We start from the raw sequence: 17,364 nt of genomic DNA on the forward strand, positions 1-17,364 counted from the left end.
CACTCCAGAAATGACCTGAGTAAAATTTTTGAAGAGGACTTGTAGGGAGAAATGAAAGGTAATATGGATGATAGGCTGCATTCCTATTGAAGATAAAGATCAAGGACAGATGGAAGTTAGGACAGAATGACACAGAAAAGGAAGGAGGAAAGGACTACAGAGAACAGGACAAATAATAAAATTTTAAAATGCTGTGTACGTCTACTAACGAAAAGATCAGCAGTTCAAATCTACCAGCTGCTCCTTGGAAACGCTATGGGGCAGTTCCACTGTGTCCTATAGGGTCGCTATGGGTTGGAATTGACAGCAACAGGTTTGGTTTGGTTTTTATGTATATAAACATTGCATTCTGATGTAGGAACTTAGAAAAATGAATATAGGAAATTCCTATACATGGTATCAAGATGTAAGAGTTTTATGACTTTTCTGTGTTAAAATTCAATACGTACATTATTCATTATATATACATATATATGTGTGTGTATATATTAGTGATATTTATTTAAACACACACATATGAGAGAGACGTACACTCCCATATAGGGGATATGGATTCACTGGCAGTCCAAAAATCATTTATATACGAGAGAGTGCATATCTTAACCAGTGTTTCACCCACAGCCAATGATCAGATGCCCCCTTGCAGAGCCAAGAGTGAGGAGGCAGCCCTGTTGGAACAGTGGTCCTGGTGGGCTGCAGAAGAGCTCAAGTCCTGACCTGATGTAGTACCAAGAACCAAACTATGTCCAACAACTAAGCTTCCTGGAATGATCTGTGTTGTCAGGCAGGCTAGGTGTGAGAGGTTTTAGAAGATGTAATGAGCAGTTGTAGATAGAATGTGTGAATGCACGAGGCACCAGAGGGTAGGATTTTGCTTCAATTGTAAGTTGAAAATGAGTGATTTGGAAAAAGCGAGGTGCCTAAAAGCCTAAGATAACAATGAAGAGGCATCTTAACCTCTTTAAGTCTTAGTTTTGTTACCTGTGAAATGTTAGTGGTATCTCTGATGCTCCTCCCAAGTCTCCTATCCTATTAACAAGAGCTTTAATTTGAAACAAGACAATTAGGAAGGAGCAAGTGTAGCTTTGAGGGCTTAGTAATGGGATTAAAATGACATCTGAGGAAGATTTGCAGTATCAAGTTAGATGAAGGGGAGTACAGAAATTGGTTAGTGATGGAGAAACCAGCCAAGGGACTGCAAAGTGATAAAGCCTGATGCTTGGCCTGAGACAGGAAAATAAATAAAAGGGCTGGATCTGATAAATATTGCAAAAGGGGAGCAGAAAGGACTTAGAAAAACTGAACATAATTCTCGAAGAGGGCTGAGAGGTGACATGCCACAGGTTGTGTCAGAATGTGGAGAACTGCAGACTCAGTGGGAGGTCAGTGAGCAAGCTGGTGGAGCATCCCCTGTGGATGGGAGAGAAAAGAGGGAAGCTAGAGTTTGAGGCATTTTACCATGAATGAGGAAAGACAAAGTAGTTAGAAGAGTGGAGCTCATGACAGAGTTAAAACATGATGGCAATGTTGTGCAGCATTCAATCTGAAGGAAAGGAAAAGGTCTCTCAAAGTGCCTCATTGCTGTGGTTTTGATGGCTTTTCTGATTCTGACCTACAGTCTTGTCCTGACCCCTAGGGCCTGAGTATCGCAGGGTCCCAACTGGTCACTGACCCATGGTTACCTCACAATGCCTTACTACTCCCCATGGTGTCAGCACAGCCCTATCAGGTCAAGGCCTAAGGAGGATGGTCAGAGGTCCAAGGTGGTTCATGGCAGAATTCTTGCCTGATGTGGGAGTCCCAGCCAGTGCACCCCATGTGCAGCCACTGCCCATCTGTCAGTGGAGGCTTGCATGTTACCATGATGCTGAACAGTTTTCAGCTGAGCTCCCAGACTAAGACCAACTGGGAAGAAAGGCCTGGTGATCTGCTTCTGAATATCAGCCAGTGAAAACTATGGATCACAACGGTCTGATCCTCAACTAATCATGGAGATGGCGCAGGTCTGGGCAGCATTTTGTTCTGTTGTGTATAGGGTAGCCATGGTTGGGAGCCAACTGCACTGCAGTTGACAACAACAATGGAATTTCAGGCTGCAAGCCCAGTACCTGGAGCTTGGTGATGGAAATGGCTTCCTAGGTCGTCTTTGGGATGGTGAGAGGAGGAGTAAAAATTCAAAGGGGGAAGAAGAAGAAACTGTGTCTTGGAGCAGGAGGAAAGGCTGCAGTGATGGTGTTACATTTCTAGTTTCTGTTTATGAATTGTTAAAGGTGCAATGGAGTGCCACTCTTAAAAATGTTCACTCTTAGACTATCTACAGTGTACTAATTGGCCTCTATGACTCTACTCTCTCTCCCTGCCCATCCATCACACATGCTACTGACTGACTTATCATTGGGAAATGCTGCTTTCATTTTTGTCACAGCCCTGCTCGAAAACTTCCATTGGTACTCCACTCTCAGGTTTTGACAACTTAACCCTACCTATCTATTCAATCTCACCTTCCACATGAAAATTTTACCAGGAGGCTGCCACTGTCTGCCACATGTTCATCCAACTTGCTGTTCCTCTGGCTTGAGACTCTTTCCTCTCTAACTGATCTGTATCCTACTCATCGTCAAGACCAAATGTTAAGGGAATTGGTTCATTTTTTTCCCACTAAAAACAGAAAAACGTTTAGGCAGAGCTGAAAGAAATAAGTTTGTTAAATTCTTTCGATATTTATTGAGCACCTGCTAGATTGCCAAGGTGTTTCTGGAACACCAGGATAAATAAACTCTTTCTTGATTGACAGTCTGGATCTCAGAATTTCCTGTCCTGAATAAGCTTATACAGTCACAGCTAAGCTGCTATGTCTTCTTTCAGCCTGTTGTTGGGTGCCGTTGAGTTGATTCCAACTCAAGGTCACAAAAGTTAGTTATCCCACCTTACTGATTATGGCAAGTACTAAAGTACTGAGAGCCCAGCCCTCTTCAGGTTCTAGCTCAGATTTTGATATTTCTGAGTGGCATGGTGTTATGGGTTGAATTGTGCCCCCAAAAAAGATATGTTGAAGTTCTAAACCCTGGTACCTGTGAATGTGACCATGGGTCTTTGAAGATGTTATTAGTTAAGTTATCATGAGGTCATACTGGTGTAGAGTGGGCCCTATAAAAAGGAGAGAAGACAGACACAGAGGGAAGACGGCTATGTGAGGACAGATTGGAGTGACACGTTTACACACCAAGGGACACTGAGGATTGCCAGCAACACCAGAAGCTAAGAGAAAGACATGGAACAGATTCTCCCCTAGAGCCTTCAGAGAGAGCATGGCTTGCTTTGATCTCAGATGCCTAGCCTCCAGACTGTGAAAAAAGAATACGTTTCTCTTCTTTTAAACCACCTAGTTTGTGTTAATTTGTTATGGCAGCCCTGGGACACTAATACACGTGGTGGAGAGACTCCCTCTGGGAGTCTAGAAATCTGGATTCCAGTCCTGGCTCTACCACTGGCTAGTGACCATCTTAGGTAAATGCTTACACCTTGCTGGCATTCACTTCTTCATCTGTAAAGTGAGGGGTAGAACTGGATGAATCATAGACCCCTTTCTTTTCAAATTCCATCATTCTGTGATTATGGTAATTAGAATCAAGGATAGGGTATTGAACAGGGTATGGCAGGCTATAAGTATAATTCCTACCAGACAGCAATTTTAGAATACTGGTTTCAGTTGTATAAATTGTTGGGAGTGGCCCCAAAAGGAGACCTAATTTCAATTGTCACTGTATGCCCTTGAGTGAGGCCATTTGTTTTGTAATGCTGTCTTCCTCAGTTTAAAGAGGAGATGGTATCACTTGCAGTCGATGAACCTTGCCAAAAAGGCTGAATATTATATTTGCTGAGTGCCTCAACATTCTTAAGGGGAAAGAGATAAAGTTTTAATGATGTACTTTCTCACATTCCTTGAAGCCAAGCTGAATTTTTTTTATACTCTTCCTAATATTAACCTTTTGAAGATGTAAACATCTTGGTCATGGACTCCAGATATGGAATCTGTTTTTCCTTCCCACAATAAAATATAATCATCATTGAGAGAAATAGACGACTAATGAAAATATAGATAGTAAGTTACTTATTCCTCCCTTACCAAAACGAAAAATCTGATCCTCCAGTTATCTTGAGAAGCCAGTCTGCCACTAGAGGGTCAGTTACCTTGGTTAACTCAATATTGGGTAATGAGGACTTTCCAGAAGATTTTTGTGTTCTTGGCTGACCTAAACATAGGCTTCTGGGGTTACTTGGTGTGCTTTGTGGAGAGTCAAGAGCAGGAAGAATTGGAATGAGTGAGTTGTTCTGACAATGTTTATTTTTTTGACTTGGTTAAGTGGTACACTTATTTGTTTCTTGCAACTTTGTTGGTCTTCAGTTGACTTGTGATGGAATTATCCATTCCAGATTTTTACAGTCAATAGATGGACACTCTAAGACACTATATCTTGAAGGAAAATAATGTAAGAAGTAAATCTGCATTGCTCTAGGGAGAATGTGGATTTCTTAGCATTGTAATGAGTAAAAATTATACTAATTAGGATTTATGTTCTAAAGAATGGAGTGAGAAAAATACTATAAATGTGCCAGTACTTTAATTTTTTTCTTTAAAAATGACTATAAAATAAAAACTTTTGTAACTTTGGACCAATATTTTTAAAAAGAGATCTAAGCTGGTTATTAAAAAAAGGGAAGCCAGAAAAAGTCTACAATCCATACCCCGTCCCTTTTGTGACTCGCCAACCATAGCTTCAACTCTTAAATATTTTTATCTTGGATCAACACACATGTTTACATTTTCTAAGCTTAACTTAGTCTTCAGAGACCTGCTGGAAAATTATTCAACCCTGTTGTGATGGTTAATGTTATGTGTCACCTTGGCTAGACTATGATTCGCAAACACTGTTAATCACCTTCCGTTTTGTGGTCTGATGTGAGCAGCCAATCAGTTGACAGGGGAGTTTCCCTGGGGGCATGTCCTGCCTGCAGTATATAAATGGATGTTCTGGCAAAGCTCACTCTGTTATACTTTTCTTGTTGCCTGACCTCTGATTTTTGGAACATAAGCCTCTGGTCTGCTGCAAAGCTCACTCCGTTATACTTTTCTTGTTGCCTGACCTCTGATTTTTGGAAACCTCTGGTCTGCTGCCTGACCTGCAGATTTTGGATTTGTTAGCTCCTGCAACCACGTGAGCCAGTAGAGGTCTTCAGTCTGTTTGTCTGACCCGCATATTTGAGATTTTCCAGCCCTTCCAATTGTACGAGCCGTTTCCTTGAAGTAAATTTCTTTCTTTATATGTTTGTATATACTTCACTGGTTTTGCTCCTCTAGAGAACCCAGACTAAGATACCTGTGTATTACAGCCACCACAAATTCAAGATCTTAGTAATTCACTTAAAAAATATTTATCCTCTAAGTACCGCTCAAAGTCCCTGTGTGGTGCAAATGGTTATGCGCTTGACTACTAGCCTAAAGGTTGGCTGTTCGAACCCACTCAGAAGCACTTTGGAAAACACAGGCCTGGGGATCTGCTTCCAAAAAGTCACATCCTTGAATGAACAGCCACCCAGCTCTAGAATATTAGATATAAGATTTTGTCATAAAACAAATTCAAAACACTTACTTTATGTTCTGCTTATTAAACTCTTTTTCCCCACCCCCCAGGACACAGTAATCTAGGATGGAAGGAATGTCTTTAATAAGTTAAAGATAGATAACAATTGTCTAATGATTCTATGGAAAAATGAAGCTTTCTTGTGTGTTTGGAATTTTATCTACAAGGGGTACCCTTTATTTTGAACCGGCTGCAAGTTGAAAGCTAAGCCTAAAGTCTGACTAATGAGACCCTTCATACTAAATATCATGAATGAATAATTTGTACATGACTGGTGAGTTCATTTATAGAATGATGAGCAAGTTAAATGATAAGCATTTTGTGGATTGCATGATATAAATAATAAACATTAAAAATTAATAAGTAGTAAACATTCGATAGGTTAAATGAAAATATAATTTCCTATAACAAATATAACATTTTTAAAAATTATTTCTTTTTGTTGATGTTTAAAATGTACATAGCAAAATACACACCAATTCAACAATTTCTCATGTAGAATTCAGTGACATTGATTACATTTTTCAAGTTGTGCAATCATTCTCACCCTCCTTTTCTGAATCGTTCCTTCTCCATTAACATAAACTCAGTGCCCCCTTAGCTTCCTATCTAACCTTCCGAGTTACTGGTTTCACTTTGATCCCATATACCCAACCCATTGCCCTCGAGTCCATCTGATTCAGCAACTTTATAAAACAGAACTGTTCTGTAGGGTTCCTGAGGCTGAAATCTTTATGGAAGCTGACTGCCACATCTTTCTCCCACAGCTCATCTGGTGGGTTCCAGCTGCAGGACCTATAGTTCTTTAAAAGAGCCCAGTGCTCAAGGCAGACATTCTTTAGTAATTGAGCTAAACTATTGATTTGTTTAAACAAGATTTCAGGGGATATTTTTGGTTTAAGGTTTAAAGATTAATCAGGACAGTATGATTTCGTATAACGAATATGTTAAATTTTTAATACAATTTTTGATTCCCTGGAAATAAACTGAGAAACTGTTTTAATTCTCCTGGAGTCCAGATTTCTGGGTCTGTGGAGTTAGAGTGATCCACCCAGGCTGTCTGCCTTTAGGTGTCCTTTTGAACCTTGAGTCTTTAAGGAACTGTTTTCCTAAAGTCGCCTTTAAGTCAAAGCAAAAACAAAAAACAAAAAAAAACTCATAGCCATCTAGTCAATGCCAACTCAACTCAAACAATAGCCTAGTAAGCAGCTTAGTGGAGATTGTTTTGTCTTAAGTGTTGGGCTTTTTTGGAGAATTACAATGACCTTCAAGGAGCCCTGGTGGCGCAGTGGTTAAGCTTTCAGCTGCTAACCGAAAGGTCAGTGATTCAAACCCATCAGCCACTCTGACAGAGAAAGATGTGGCAGTCTGCTTCCGTGAAGATTCACAGCTTTGGAAACCCTATGGAGCAGTTCCACTCTGTCCTACAGTACACTATAAGTTGGAATCAACTTCAAGCAGTGGGTTTGGTTTTTTTTTTTTTTTTTTTTTGGTTCAGGAGATTACCCTGCCCAGATCCCGCCTATATAATCTGTTTTTACTCTCCCCTCTTTGAGCGCCTTCCCTGTACCTTTGGGTTGACGATGGGACATTCGACTCATGTTTACTCACAATAAATGTATTCTGTTACACTAATTTCTGGTGTTTCTCTGCACATTTAGTTTTTTGACAAAACAAAAAATTAGTAGTTAGCAGTTGAAAATCTCAGAGAACTTCCGGCTCCTCAGTGAACGTTGAAGAGAACAGCAATTAAGTAACTTCTTTACCCCTCCAGGGTAGTGCTGTTTGTTTACTGTGCTCCCAGACCACAGGAGTGTGAGCACTTTCCATTGTTCTCTTATCTTGCTAAGAAGGATGGGAGCCAGCACAGTACTCAGAATTCTCAGAGCACTTAAGTCAACAAGATTGTTTCTGCTCAAGTTTCATTGTCAAATGTCATCGTGACCTCTAGTTTTTCCTTAATTTTACCCTAGGCTGAAAAAAAAAAATTGAGGGGTGCTTATAATTTTATTTTACAACTTGAAGGAAGCCCAAATTATAAAGTTGAATGGTGACTTAATATAGTTTGATTGTTGGCAACTTATTTCCTACTGAAACAAAGTGGATGAAAGTTAGTGCTCAACTCTGGTGGGGAATATGAACAACAGCAACAATAGCAAAGACACCTAAAAACATAACAAACTGATAATAACCTGTAAAAATTGCAGTGCTATCTGGGTAGCTAGTAAAGGGAAAATATTGGTGATCTTTAGGTCACAGCTGACAGCATTTTAATGTAAAATTAAATAATAAAAAAAGATGATTTCTTGTACTGTTTTTGTTTTTGTGTTGTAGATCCCAACTCATAGTGACCCTATATAACAAAGTAGAACTACCTCATAGGGTTTCTGAGGCTGTAATCTTTTACAGGAGCACATCACCATGTCTTTCTCCCATGGAGCTACTAGGTGGGTTTGAACTTCCAACCTTTCTGTTAGCAGCCGAGCTCCAACAATTGAATCACCAGGACTCCCTTTTCTTGTACTGCATTGTCCAAATTGTTGTTATTAAGTGCCCTAGAGTCAGTTCCAACTCACAGGGACCCTAGGTACAACGGGACAAAACACTGCCTGGTCCTGTGCCATCCTCACAATTGTTGCTATGTTTGAGCCCATTGTTGTAGCCACTGTGTCAATGAGTACTTACGTTAAATGAGTTGGGAGAAATTGTGTGACAGTGATAAGAGATAATTAGAGAACAAAGGAAACAAATCAAAACAGGAGCATATCATGGACTACACTTACATTTTTAAATTTAAAATTAAAAAATATTTTCCTTATCTCATTTTTGAAGTCCTACTATACCAATTTATTGGTAATCTGATTTTTTAGTGAAGCTTCCTTCCTTCCCTCCCTCCCTCTTACTTTCCTACCCCCTCCTTCAACAGTGAGTCAGGTGTAGTACTAGACTCACAGTGCTTCTCAACATGCATACAAAAGGCATCAAGGGATTTTATTGAAGTGAAGATTCTCATTCCATAGGTCTGGGGTTGATCCTGAGTGTTGGTTACTAACAAGCTCCCAGATGATGCTGATCAATGCTATTGCACCTCGAACTGCACTTTGAGTAGCAAGAACTAGAAAGAATAGCCCATCCTCAAAGAGACCATAGTCTAATTACAGCCATTTCCATTCTCCACTTTATTTCAAAAACTTTCAGTTTGTTTTTCAGATTATGTATACAACCCAGTTGTCAACAGGGCACTTCTTCCTCTCAAGAGCTAGATGAAATTGGATCAAAACATATCCCCAACTGTATAGCCTGTGAAATTACAAAGATTTTCCCACAATTTAGTAAATGAACCAGAGGTGAAATTTGGTCCTTCTCCAATTTCCACAAAAAACCCACCTGCACAAAGATGTGGTCCATTTGTAGATTTTACTGAAATGGGGGAAGACCAAGGAGGAGTATACATAACGTCCATGCAGACAAGTCTGAACGGAACTGTGGGCTCCTGCTTCCACAGTATCTGGATCTTCTCACTGTCTGAAGTGCTGTGTTCATCCTACACTACACACTGTAAATGTCATTGCTGGTGCTTCCCAATGTGAGAGAGAGAGCTGGTGCTTGAGCTAAATCTGAATCAGACATATATTTAGAGCCCTCTTTTAAAACAAGCAAGCCAAAAACTTACTTCATCTGGATAAATCCAGGGGAATGAGTTTCTTTAGTATAAATGTTTAATGTGTAATAAAATTAAATAATATCAAAATGGTGAAATGTTAAGACAGGATAATAGACGACATAAATCAACACATAATTAGTTGGTAAATGCTGCCTATGTACCTGTGTACCAATGTACAAGTCAAACATCAGGTGTTCATGTGATGCCCTGTCAATTTTGAGTGCATAAGAATGCACCTAAAAAGGTGGAGTGATATGATTAGATCATCTTAAAATGATGTTAAGAAACACCATTTTTTAAAGTCATGCCATCATATAAGCAATAGTAGAAATGCGTTTAGTATTTTACTTGCATACGGGAGAAAATATTGTCAATGCCCTCTAGCCAAAGACCACAGGGAACATAGCGGTGATTGAACAAATTGGGTTTATTACTTGTGGCAACAAGCACACCGTGAGGAACCCTGGGGCATCTCAATAAAGATGGTGTTAGAACGGATTGATTATAGGGCTTGTGTTAAGTATTTGGGGGAACTAGGACTTTGCCTAGGATTGGATGTGTCAGGAAGTGAGGATAATTCTATGATTGGGTATCTTAATAAATCTTATCTAGAAAGAGAGTCAACTAGACTGAGGCTAACATGTAATTGGTACTGAAACAGCAGTCACTCATACCAGCCAGGATAGAGGGACGTTGGGTCACTTTTGTGACTTGGACAATGTCTACGTTTTGTCTTGTTCAGACGCGATTACAAGTGGCTTTGTTTCTGTCTTGATCTATCAATCATAGAGTGGCCTTGTCTGATGTTGATGTTCTGGGAAGGTGTTCACCAGGAGCATGAAAGCCTGGCAGATGGTACTGAGCTGGTTCCTGGGTGTCAAGGCCTGCTTTTCTCTCAAGACATTTTAGGAGAAAAATTATCATTAGCATTATTTTCCTTTCTCAGATCTGTGTAACTTGGAACACCATTTGGGAAATGCTACTGTGAGCAAAGGAGTGCAAACGATGAGTTTTAAGTGGTAGAACGACATGATTTACTTTAGGATCGTGTGGAGAATGGATTGTGGAGGATGGGCTGGAGGGGGAGAGACTAAGAAGAAGGAGAAGAAGTTTCATTTTGATTCCTTTATCTATTCACCAAATAATTATTAAATGCCTACTACATGCTGGACACTGTGCTAGACAATGGAGCTACAATGATGAGTGAGACACACTGTCCTTCCCAGAGCTCAGAGTCTAGCCAGGAAGAGAGGCAAGAATCTAGGTGGTTGTGATGCAGTATAATCAGTACTGTGATAGGGAAGTACAGGCTGCATTACAGGAGAGGCCTCTAACGCAGAGTCGGGGAGTGAAGAAAGCCCACTGGAGAAAGAGCGAGCTCAGATATGAGTTGGGAAAGCTAGAGGCAAGGAATGAGGAGATGAGCAGCCTGTTTCAATTAGAGACCAGCTTGTTTAGGGAACCGTAAGAAGTCAGGAGGCTGTTGCAATGTCCAAGCGAGAAGTAATGAGGGTCTGGAGATGAGGCAACTAAGAGGATTCCCATATTTTTGTCTTGGGTAGTGCCACTACTGAAGTTAGGAGAATAGGTTTTTTGTGGCTGTGGGGTATGCTTTAAAAAAATACAATCATTTTCAGACAGGCAAAGTTTGAGGTTCTATGGGAAACCCCAATGAAGTTAAGAAGGCAGTTAGAGACAATGGACTGGAGTTCAGAATTCTTTGTTCTAGATATGGGAGACGTCAAACTATAGGAGATAATAAAGCCACAAGATTGGATGGGATTATCTAGAGAAGTAAATATCTTCAAATGTAGTAATATTAAGGGTCAGGCAGAGGGAGCAGAACTAGAGAGACTGGTGCAACATATACAAATTTAGGGCACATAAATATGGTCACATCTTTTGTTTAATCAATTGACTGAGTCCATGCTTGCCATAATAGCAAGGAGTTCCCATACTTTTCTTCCTCAAAGTTTTCTTAGAATGACAGGTACTGATTCAACTCAAGAACTGGGGTGTAGGGGTTAGTCCTCCCCCAACTGGAAAGAGCACTGGAATCCATTGTCATTTTTTCTCGAGTCCACAGAGTATCACCACTAAAGACTGGTTCTGCACAGTTTAATGGATGATGATAGAATGCCCTTGGTGGTCCAGATAGATAGTTATGCTGACCACAGTGATACCATAGACTAGGCGTTAGGATTACAGCTGCTTTTAATTCACAATTATGCTCAGCAATTTTTCCCCAACTTGCAACAGCCATGGCAGGATGGTTGGGTCTGGAGGAAATTTTTCCACCCTGTGCTGAAACCAACATACCCATCTGTTGTGGATTGAATTGTGTCCCCCGAAAATATGCATTGCAAATCCTACTATGTCTGTGGTTATAATCCCATTTGGGAATAGGGTTTTCTTTGTATGTTAATGAGGCAGTATTAATGTAGGGTATGTTTTAAATCAATCTCTTTTGAGATTTAAAAGAGCAGATTAAACAAGCAGCAAGAAGGCACAAATGGATGAGGAAGATACAAGCCACATGACAGCCAAGGAACCTAGGAATAGAAGCTGAAAAGAAACAAGGACCTTCCCCCAGAGCAGACAGAGCGAGAGACAGAGAGAGCCATCCCCAAGATCTGGTGCCCTGAATTCAGACTTCTAGCCTCCTAAACTGTGAGAAAATAAATTTCAGTTAGTTAAAGCCACACACTTGTGGTTTTTCTGTTATAGCAGCTGGATAACTAAGACACCATCTCCATAAATTCTGAGATCCTTATGCTGACATCTCTTACTTTCCTGGTGCATTCCATTCCTAGAGTCCTTGGTCTATTTTCCTTCCAGTATACCTTGGTCAGGACTCACTGGCCAATCCTTACAGGCTTTCCCAACTTTGAATCATGGATATTGAGGTTTGAGGCTTTTATGTCTTCTACCAAGAAGGGCCCTGGGGTCCTTAAGGGGACTGAGTCATCTCCTCCCCAATGCCCAGCTCTGCACACCAAAGGGAGAGAGTTTTTGCTAAGACAAAAAGTCCAATGTTTCCACAATACCTATGGTTATGTATTAAATTGTAACCCCCCAAAATATGTGTTGTAAATCCTAACTTCTATGCCTGTGGTTATAATCCCATTTGGGAATGGGTATCTTTGTTATGTTGATGAGACAGGATTAGTATAGGGTGTGTCTGAGTTAATCTCTTACAAAATAAAAAAAAAAAAAGGCAGATTAGAGAAGCAGAGATGGGAGAAGAGCGATGCCAATTCACATAACATCACCTGGGAGCAGAAGCTAAAAGAGACATGCATCTTCCTCCAGAGCCAAAAGAGAGAGAAAGCTTTCCAGTAGAGCTGGCACCCTGAATTCAGAATTCTCCTAAACTGTGAGAAAATTTATATTTGTTAAAGCCATCCACTTACTGTATTTCTGTTATAGCAGCCCTAGATAACTAAGACACCTAACTCACCCTATATTTGCATAACAAAGATTACCCAAGTGGCCCTTCTCCAGACAAGAAGCTCAAGTTCTATCAATTTGGAAAAGGAAATAACATAATTTTAAAAAGAGAAATGAGAGGGAAAGTTAAGAGGAGAACAAGAAAGATTGTGATAAGGAAAGGAGAAGTTTATGACCCTTTGGTGACCCAACTATTTTCTGCTTTGAATTTTTTTTTTTGATAGCATGTATTTTCAGTATTGGAATGCATGCTTACGAATTGAGTGTGTTTAAATTTTTGGTTGGTGATATGGATTTTGAGAAATATTATGTGATCATACATGTTACCACGAAATTCTGGGGGTACTCTAGTGCTATGATTGGTGGGTACCTGTCTGTCTTACTGGGCCTGGGTGGCAGGATTTATTGCAAATGCCTTCCACTTGGTTACATTGAGCACCTCTGGTTTTCCAAATATGACACACACACACACACACACCAAACCCACCAGGACTCCCTAACTATCACACCACCCATACTAAAGATACTACCTGTTGCCATCGAGTTGATTCTGACTCATAGCGACCCTGTAGGACTCATAGCGACCCTGTAGGACAGAATAGAACTTAGGGTTTCCAAGGAGTGGCTGATGGATTTGAACTGCTAACCTTTTGGTTAGCAGCCAAACGCTTAATCACTGTGCCACCAGAGCTCCAAATATCACACAGGAAATCATAAATATTCTTACAGTGCTTATCCAGCTGTACAAAAGCCAAAAGAGACAAAAGTTTTACCCAATTACACTTCCTGGATGGACTACTTCACATTTAAACCTTCTACCCAGCTATCTTGCGCGAATGAACATTTCTTTCATTTTTCACCATTAAACAAGTCTCCACTGGAGAGTAGCAAATACTTTGTAGGAAAAGTAGAGTCCCAAGAAACCCGAGAGGTGGAAAATATGGATGGGCACCAGTTAAGAACTGAGGGGTCAATGATATCAGTCTATCAGATTAAATAAAATGAAGAGTAAGAATCCACTGGATTTAGATTGTGAGTCATTGTTGGGTAGACACATGACTGTTTTGAAGAGTGAATGAGAGGTGGAATAGACACTGTTTGTCTACACTTTTCTTACAAGACATTGGCTATGAAAGAAAAGTAGAGGTAAAGGGGAGACTGTGGAAGTAGGCTTCCTCAGAACAAGAAAATCTGGCTCCAACAAAGTCCAGCATAATTTTTTTTTTATTGTACTTTAGGTGAAGTTTTACAGAACAAATAGTTTCTCATTAAACAGTCAGTACACATATTGTTTTATGACATTGGTTAATGATCCCATGACATGTCAACACTCTCCCTGCTTGAACTTGGAGGGCTTTTTCTCTTTTTTGGTGAAAATATACATAGCCAAAGATACACCATTTCAAAAATTTCTACATGTACATTTCAGTGACATTGATTACGTTCTTCTAGTTGTGCTGCTATTCTCACTATCCTTTTCCAAATTATTCTATCACCACTGTCTTCCACTCACTGTCCCCTAGGCTTCCCATCAAACCTTTCGAGTTGCTGTTGTCAATTTGATCTCACGTAGATAATTCTTTTTTTTTTTTTTTTTGTAATTTAGATGAAGGTTTACAGAACAAAATAGTTTCTCATTAAACTGTTAGTACACATATTGCCACATGACAATGGATAACAACCCCACGACATGTCAACACTGTCCTTTCTCAACCTTGGGTTCCCTATTACCAGCTGTCCTATCCCCTTCTGCCTTCTAGTCCTTGTCCCTGGACTGCTGTGCCTCATTAGTCCCATTTTGTTTTATGGGGCTGTCCAATCCCCAGCTGAACGGTGAACCTCAGGAGTGACTTCACCACTGAGCTGAAAGGTGTCCAGGGTCCATACTCTCGGGGTTTCTCCAGTCTCTGTCAGGCCAGTAAAATCTGGTCTTTTTTTGTGTGTTAGAATTTTGTTCTACATCTTTCTCCAGCTCTGTCCAGGACCTTCTGTTGTGATACCAGTCAGAGCAGTCAGTGGAGGTAGTCGGGCACCATCTAGCTATACTGGACTCAGTCTGGTGGAGGGCTTGGTAGCTGTGGTCCATTAGTCCTTTGGACTACTCTTTTCCTTGTTTCCTGTTCTCTTCATTCTCCCTTGCTCCTGAAGGGGTGAGACCAGTGGAGTACCTTAGATGGCTGCTCACAGGCTTTTAAGACCCCAGACGCTACTCACCAAGGTAGAATGTAGAACATTGTCTTTATAAATTGTGTTATGCCAATTGAGCTAGATGTTCCCTGAGACCATGGTCCCTGCAGCCCTCCGCCCAGCAATTCAGTCCCTCAGGGAGTTTGGATGTGTCTATGGAACTTCCATGACCATTCCTTGTACAAGTTGTGCTGGCTTCCCCAGTATTGTATACTGTCTTAACCTTTACCAAAGTTACCACTTACCTGTTGTCTATTTAGTATTTCCTCCCACCCTTCCCATCCCTTCTAACTAACAAAGATTGTTACTTTTTGTGTGTAAACTTTTTCATGAGTTTTTACAGTACAAGTCTCATACAATATTTATCCTTTTGTGATTGACTTATTTCACTCAGCATAATGTCATCCAGTTTCATCCGTGCTATGAGATGCTTCACAGATTCATCATTGTTCTTTCTCACTGCATAATACTCCATTGTCTGTATGTACCATAGTTTGTTTATCCATTCATCTGTCGATGGGCATCTAGGTTGTTTCCATCGTTTTGCTATTGTGAACAATGCTGCCATGAACACAGGTGTGCATATGTCTATTCGTGTGACAGCTCTTATTCTCTAGGATATATTCCTAGGAGTGGGATTGCTGGATTGTATGGTATTTCTATTTCTAGCTTTCTAAGGAAGCACTATATCATTTTCCAAAATGGTTGTATCATTATGCATTCCCATCAGCAGTGCATAAGAGTTCCTATCTCCCCACAGCCTCTCCAACATTTGTTATTTCCAATGTTTTTTATTTGGGCCAGTAATGCTGGGGTGAGATGGTATCTCATTATGGTTTTAATTTGCATTTCTCTAATGGCTAGTGATCGCGAGCATTTCCTCATATGTCTGTTGGCCACTTTAATGTCTTCTTTGGTGAAGTGTCTCTTTATTTCCCTTGCCTATTTTTGAATTGGATTATTTGTCTTTTTGTTGTAGAGCTGTTGGATTTACTTATAGATTTAAGAGATTAGACCTTCGTCTGACTTGTAATGTCCAAAATTTTTTTCCCAGTCTGTAGGTTCTCTTTTTACTATTTTGGTGTAGTCTTTTGATGTGCATAAGTGTTTAATTTTTAGAAGATCCCAGTTATCTAGCTTATCTTCTGGAGTTTGTGTGTTGTTGGTTATCATTTGTATCCTGTTCATGCTGTGTATCAGGGCCTCTAGCATGGATTCTATTTTTTTTCTATGAGCTTTATAATTTTTGGCTTTATATTTAGGTCTTTGATCCATTTTGAATTAGTTGGAAGTAGTTTTTGTATACGGCGTGAAATATGGGTCCTGTTTCATTTTTTTTGCAGATGGACGTCCAGTTTTGCCAGCACCATTTGTTAAAAACACTGTCTTTTCCCCATTTAATGGACTTTGGGCCCTTGTTGAAGATCAGATGACCGCAGGTGGATGCATTTACATCTGGATTCTCAATTCTGTTCCATTGGTCAATGTGTCTGTCGTGGTACAAGCACCAGGCTGTTTTGACTACTGTAGCTGTATAGTAGGTTCTGAGATTAGGTAGGGTGAGTCCTCCTACTTTATTCTTCTTCTTCAATAATGCATTACTTATTTGGGGCTTCTTCCAGTTCCATATAAAGTTAATGATTAGTTTTTCCATCTCTAAAGAATGTTGTTGGTATTTGGATCGGGATTGCATTGTATTTGTAAATTGCTTTGGGTAGAATTGTCAATTTCACGATGTTGAGTCTACCTATCCATGAGCATGGTATGTTTTTCCATTTATGTAGATCCCTTTGAGTTTCTTGCAGTAGTGTTTTGTAGTTTTCTTTGTATAGGTCTTTTACACCCCTGGTTAGATTTATTCCTAAGTATTTTATTTTTTTAGGAGCTATTATAAATGGTATTGTTTTCCTGATTTCATCATTCTCTTTATTGGTGTGTAGGAATCCAACTGATTTTTGTATGTTTATCTTGTATCCTGCTACTCTGCTGAATCTTTCTATTAGTTCCAGTTGCTTTCTCGTGGAGTCTTTAGGGTTTTCTGTGTATAGTATCATATCACCTGCAAACAGGGACAGTTTAACTTCTTCATTACCAGTTTGGATGCCCTTTATTTCTTTTTCTTGCCTTATTGCTCTAGCTAGAACTTCCAGCACAATGTTAAATAGGAGTGATGATAAAGGACATTCTTGTCTTGTTCCTGTTTTCAAGGGGAATGTTTTCAGCCTCTCTCCATTAAGAATGATGTTGGCTGTTGGCTGTTGGTTCTACATAGATGCCCTTTATTATGTTGAGAAATTTCCCTTCTATACCTATTTTATTGAGAGTTTTTATCAGGAATGCGTGTTGGACTTTGTCAAATGCCTTTTCTGCGTCAATGAGATGATCATGTGATTCTTTTCTTTCCGTTTGTTTATGTGGTGG

Source organism: Trichechus manatus, unplaced genomic scaffold, assembly GCF_000243295.1.
Source record: "Trichechus manatus latirostris isolate Lorelei unplaced genomic scaffold, TriManLat1.0 scaffold00058, whole genome shotgun sequence".
Taxonomy (NCBI): domain Eukaryota; kingdom Metazoa; phylum Chordata; class Mammalia; order Sirenia; family Trichechidae; genus Trichechus; species Trichechus manatus.